General features: G+C 35.3%; 1 non-coding gene across 1 annotated transcript; it reads right to left on the bottom strand.

The window, feature by feature from the left end:
• Positions 1 to 5,507: 5,507 nt before the first annotated feature.
• On the bottom strand, positions 5,508 to 5,614 carry LOC125582728. The gene has a single exon (XR_007320183.1). It is a non-coding gene; the product is annotated as a small nucleolar RNA R71 (small nucleolar RNA).
• Positions 5,615 to 6,760: the final 1,146 nt, after the last annotated feature.

Raw genomic sequence — 6,760 nt, 5'->3', positions numbered from 1 at the left:
ATAAAATTGTATTAATATGAACTTTTATTTAATATTATAAGAAGATACACATTATTTTAAAACCATATGAGTAAAAAATATCATTTAATAATAAAACATATATATTTATATATATATATAGATTATACTATATACCATAAGATTACATAAATATTTTAATATTAAAACTTTCAATGAATTTTCAAAAACATTTATAAATTATAAACTTATTAAAGATTTCACATTGAAATTTTTGTTATCGATTATTTAAATATTCAGTTATAAAATGATATGAATGATCATAAACTGTATGATTATAAATTCTCATTTAATAAATGACTATATAAAATATACTATTCTTAGAAAAATAGGTTGGTCCATCTTGACTTACATTATATTTTTTATTAAACTAACTATCTAATTGATAAATAATCTACCAAAATTTTTTTTGCACTTTCCTTAATTAGAAGCTACGAAATTACCTAATATGATTAACGTATATATGAAAATTAATTATTATGAATAATAAATATTTGATAACAATTTTTGTGTCTTAGTTCTTTTTTTTAATTTTATATTATTGAAAGATATTAAAAAATCACATTAAATATATAATAAAAACATTTATATTTTTTCTTATATGTTATATTTGAATTTTTCAAAATGTCTATATATTATTAGAAATTTGAATATTCTCACTCTGAAAATTTTGTGATCAATAGATTATTTTTTTGTTATAATAAGTTACAAATGATCATAAAATATAACGCATATGAATTTTTATTTAATAAATATTCAAACTAAATAATATATATATATAAACACTAATGATTTAAAGCAACAAGATTGGCTGATCAATTTAGTCGTCCAGTTGAAATCTTTCAAAAGTATGTGAAAGACTAAAGTCAAAGTAAATATTGATTTAGAATAGTAGTTATATTTTACTAACCAAATACCGAAAAAAACCGAACCGAACCGAAACTAACCCGATATCCGGGTTGAACACCCGTAATCCAAATGAAGCCAAACTATTGTTTCATTCTCCAAAATATAATAAAAATAATAACTTAATACTTGCGCGGATCTTATCCTAGTTAAAAATTAATTAAGAGACCTTTAAAGATCTCTAGGATAATGATGCTCTTGCTCATTGTCAACCGCTGGTCCAACAGACGCGTAACCCAAGGTGCCATTTATGTATTACCCCATACCATATACAGCTTTCCGGTTAAGGAGAAAGGATCAAATAGAATAGTATGGAAATGTCAATTAAAGGATGCAAAGAATAAAAAATTCTTATAATATGGAGAGCATATAGGAGCCGCCCTAGCTCGATGTGGTCAGATTCGCGAATATATTGCTGAACTTAAAGGTGTTTCCTTAGTGAGAAATAATAAACCGGCTAAAGAATTCTTTACTTGGACTAAATACTAGTATATTTCTTCTTGTTCTTATAAGACTAGTATTTATGAAGCTGAATTTTTTATTGCACATTAAGTCATTTACTTTTTAATTTTGGAGTTATAATATAAATAACAATAATAAAGCATGTATCAATCTGCTAAGTAATGATAATAGGGTTTTTTTGCAAAATTGACCTACAACTTAAAGTCAAACACAAAACTAACCTTCTTTTTTTTGAAAATTGGTTTTGCCCTATTCATCCCACAAGTTCATATAATTTACGAAAATGCCATCAATTTTTTTTTTTTTTTCGAAAATGACATCTTTACTCTCTCACCCTCATCATCTTCAAGTAATTACAAGATTGCCATTGTCATCAATACCACAACCACCATGAACAACCAATTTGAAGCTCTTAATGCTCCCAAAATTGATTTACCCTTCTTCTTTTTCCATTCTTGTGAACTAAACACAACATATCTCTCAATTTCTCTCCACAATGAGCTAAAAAAACCCAAGATTTTGATTCTAATTTTTTTAGGGTTCATAGAGTCATAGAAGCTAACGATTCTGGGTGGGTGACTTTCGTTTGTGATTCTGTGTGCTTGGAGAAGCCTTATGTATGCTAAGGAACTTATCTCACCAATTTAAGGTATGACATCGAGTTTTTTTCCAGATCTGTTCGTCAGACGACTTACTTGGGAAGTCGTCTGGCTGTAGACGACTTACCTGGAAGTCGTCTGGCTGTAGACGACTTACCTGGAAGTCGTCTAGTCAACGCAAAGGTTATTTTTGCAATTGACTTTGAAATCTGTAACCTGAGACGACTGAAAGTTAAGTCGTCTACTATTGTTTGGTTTCAAAAAAATTTCCAAAGAACCTAGACGACTTACATTTCAGTCGTCATAGGTTAGTTTTGCATTTGACTGGATAATTACAGAAGTTTGACTTCTCCAGACGACTTACATTTCAGTCGTCTGTCGAAAATTAAAATAATAATATTTTTTTAAAAGTGAACGACTTACAATTAAGTAGTCATAGGTTAGTTTTGCAATTGAAAAAAAAACTTCAAGATTTAATTATACACAGACGACTTATAATTCAGTCGTCCACCAGACGACTTACTTGTAAGTCGTCGAGGATTTTTTTCCGAGATTCTGGTCAAACCTCGTAAATCCTGGACGACTTACATTTCAGTCGTCTCGTGGACGACTGAATTATAAGTCGTCTGTATATAATTAAATCTTGAAGTTTTTTTTTTCAATTGCAAAACTAACCTATGACGACTTAACTGTAAGTCGTCTACTTTTTAAAAAATATTATTATTTTAATTTTCACTAGACGACTGAAATGTAAGTCATCCAGAAAAGTCAAACTTCTGAAATAATCCAGTCAAATGCAAAACTAACCTATGACGACTGAAATGTAAGTCGTCTAGCTTTTTTGGAGTTTTTTTTTAACCAAACAATAGTAGACGACTTATTTTTCAGTCGTCCGAAATAACAGATTTCAAAGTCAATTGTAAAAATAACCTCTACGTTGACCAGACGACGTATAGTTTAGTCGTCTGGACAACTTAGATTGAAGTCGTCCGCGTCTTTTCTGCTAGTTTTTAAGTCTTCTACGTTAGTTTTTGAATAACTTGTATTTTTAAGAGTGATAAGTAACTTCAAGATATGTAAAACTCATATTTACAAAATATGTTCTCTCCCTTCGTTTTACTAAATTTGACTAAGTTTTTCAACGCAAACTTATAAAAAAATATGATATGCTTTGACTAGTTACTATTGTTTGTTTCCATCTCTTAAGTATTATTATTATAGACAATAATGATGACTATTGTTATGAGTTGGAAGAAGGGTTAAATGCTTCTTAAGATGTTGTATCAATATGAAGCTACCAACATTCTTGTTTATTAAGATGAGAAAAGGCCATTAGAGTTTATTATTGCATATGAGAGATCCAAAGATAAGAAAAAGGCTATTGAAGTCTATTATTTCATTGATTTGTAAATGTGTAAACACATTGTTAGCACATTTAATACATGATATTCCGTATTTTTAACGGTTTTAAACTCGTTTTGGAGCAATTAAATGGTCGGTTTTAATTAATGTTTTGGTCTATTTGATGCGTTTTGGTGTTCTTAAGTGTAATATGCAGGTTACTAGATAGCTTGAAAGAAAAGAACGCATTCGGGATTTATTCAGAAGCAAGATGGACCGAACAATGGACCGAATGAAGTATTGATCGCACAGAGCACGAGATCGACCGATCCGGGCTACCTGGATCGACCGATCTGTGGCTTTCATGCACTAGATCGACCGATCCGAGCCATGTGGATCGACCGATCTCAGGCGCTACGGGCTCCACACGCACAAACGAGCTTTTCACTCCTTTTTACCCACTCCCCTCAATAATTCACAAAAAAAACTCGACCTTTGAGACTCAGAAAAGACCAGGGGCGACCAAGAAGGAGATTTACAAGTTCTAGAGAGAGATTTGAGTGTTTTGTACTTGTTTTGGTGTGATTTGTGAAGATTTGTAAAGGAGTTCATCTCAAAACCATTTGGAGAAGATCTTCTGAACCTTTACTCTGTTTTAATACAATCTTATCATGTTTTCTTCATCAAAATCGTTTTGTTCTTGCTTAGTTATGTGTGAGTAGTCATCTAGTTGGGTTTAGGGGTTCTCATAGGGGATTTCTTGATGTTTTGATCCATAAAACGTGTGTAGACTAAGGGATTACGTTTTGGTTCTTCATCTAATGGATTTCTTACTGCTTGAACTGAATTGATCACTTAGTTCATGATTTCAGATTGTTTGATGCACCGAAAGTGATTGTTTGAACTTCCGAAAATACTTTAGATGAGCAAAGTGTCCTTAACCCTCGGAAGTTGATGTTATTGCGCTTTGTGAACATATTGAACCTGTTCTTAATGCTTGTTTAGAAATTGAAACTCAGCGGAAGTTAGTGTGGAGATTTCTATAACATAGAGAATTAGCGCTACGGAAGTAGGTTAATTCTAATATCGTGTTTGAGTTCTAGACGGTTCTTAATATATCCCTGTGTCTGCCATTAATTGTATCTTGATTAAAAAGAAATCCCTGAGAATTCCCAATGCCCAACGTTTGTTTTAAAATAGTTTTCAAATCGTTTAAATCATCTTTTTACAACTTGTTTATGCTTTGTGACACTAGAGAAAATTAAATAAAAACCAACAAAAATATATCTTGTTTCGCTGTAGCTATTAACTTGTCTGCAACTCTACGTGTGATCATCGGTCCCTGTGGATTCGATCCCGTATTACTACTGCGTACTTTACTGTGCACTTGCAGTTAGATAATCGGGTTAAAACTCGAGACATCAAGTTTTTGGCGCCGTTGCCGGGGACCATTTGGTCACCCTAGAGTTAATGATCAGTTTAAGACTATAGCATTTTTTTTATTTTGTCTAATGTTTCTGTCTTTCTCTTTTTGTTTGTGTTTTCAGGTGAATGAGCGGATTTCATACTAGAAGCAAAGGATCATCGAATTTAATACCTTTGGAGTTAGAGCTCGGCCGCCTAGAGAGACAAGTGAAAAAGAAAAGACTTGAGTCCGCTGAAGAGGTTGAAATGGCTGAACACCAAGAAGACCAATTTCAGGACAACCCGCAAAATCCAATTCCTGTAAATGAACGAGAAGGCAACAATGCTGGTGATAATCAGCAGGCTGGTGTAGCTGCAAGACAACAAGCTGGAGACTATGGCATGCCTAGGATGACGCTTGCACATTATGATACACCAGATGCATTCTATGCCGATCGTTCTGGGATTCGCCCACCTCCCATTGAGAGAAGAGACTTTGAGATCAAGACTGGTCTCATTAATTTGGTGGAGAAAAATCCGTTTCATGGAAACCCGTCTGAGGACCCGATGTATCACTTGGAGCATTTTGAGCGAGTCTGTGACACCAGCAGACATAATGGAGTTCCTCAAGGCGCTTTGAAATGCAGGTTGTTCCCGTTTTCCTTAGCTGATAAAGCTATCAGATGGTTAAAGTCCATCCCTCCAGGATCTCTTACTACATGGGAAGAGACAAGAGCTGCTTTTCTACAGCATTTCTTCACCAAGTCAAGGTCCACATATCTGAGAAGCAGAATTGGAAGCTTTCAGCAACTTGATTCAGAAAGCTTTCATGAGGCTTGGGAGCGTTTCAAGGAGTACACACAGGACTGCCCTCACCATGGCTACACTGATGTGAGTTTGCTGAACATTTTCTATAATGGAGTTCATGAAGAGAGTCAAGATGCCATGGACACAGCAAGTAATGGTGATTTCATGACCAAGACTGTTGAAGAAGCTTACACCTTGTTGAACAACCTGTCATCCAGCAAAGCAAACCGCAAGTCAAGGTTTGATACCAGCCAGAAGGGTGTTGGTTATGAATCCAAGAAGATAGATGAGTTGAATGCCAAGATTGAGATGCTTCTCAAGAGAGATCAGAAATCTGTGAAATTTGTGGAGGAGCAAGGCTATCGTTCCTCACAAGAAGCTGTTGGTGATGATTCAAGTGATATGCAAGCTGATGTGAACTACATTGGTGGTCAAGGAAACTACAACAGAGGCTACAATCAGAACCTTGGGTGGAATCAAAATCAGCAAAATAATCTGTCTTACCGGAGCAACAATGTGGAGAATCCACAACATCAGTCCTACCCTCAGGCAGGAAACAGGCAGAACCAGAATCAGAACCAGAGTGTGTTCAACCAAGGATTTCAGAACAGAAATCAATATCAGGGGAACAACTCGGGCAACTCAGGATTTCAGCAAAGGCAGCAGTACAACAACTATCAGAATCAAGGAAATGCCTCTTCGTCACAGCCTTCTCAGGATAACGAAATTAAGAAGATGCTGCAAATGGTGCTAGAAGGTCAGAAGAATAGCACTGCAGAGATAAACACCAAGGTGGATAACATGTATGGAGAGCTTAATGGGAAGTTCGAAGCTTTAAACACCCATTTGAAAGTTTTGGAAAAGCAAGTTGCTCAAACCGCCTCCAGCAGCAGAACAGCACCTGGATTTCTACCAGGGAAGTCAGAGACGAATCCAAAGGAGTTTGTGAATGCTATAACACTTAGGAGTGGAAAAACGATTGAGGAATCGAAAGAGAAAGAGATCGACCGATCTCAAGAACAGATCGACCGATCCAAGGGGAAGGAGATCGACCGATCCAAGGGGAAGGAGATCGACCGATCCGGTCCTTCCGGATCGACCGATCCCGTGTCGACAGAGCCAAATTCCTCTGAGCCTGAAGAGGTGTATGTGGCGCCTCCTGCTTATGTTCCTAAGGCTCCATACCCATCCAGACCAAGGCAGAAGATCAAAGAACGTGAGTA

The sequence above is a fragment of the Brassica napus genome, chromosome C2 (genome assembly GCF_020379485.1).
Source record: "Brassica napus cultivar Da-Ae chromosome C2, Da-Ae, whole genome shotgun sequence".
Classification (NCBI taxonomy): domain Eukaryota; kingdom Viridiplantae; phylum Streptophyta; class Magnoliopsida; order Brassicales; family Brassicaceae; genus Brassica; species Brassica napus.
This window is presented reverse-complemented; position numbering and strand designations above follow the sequence as displayed.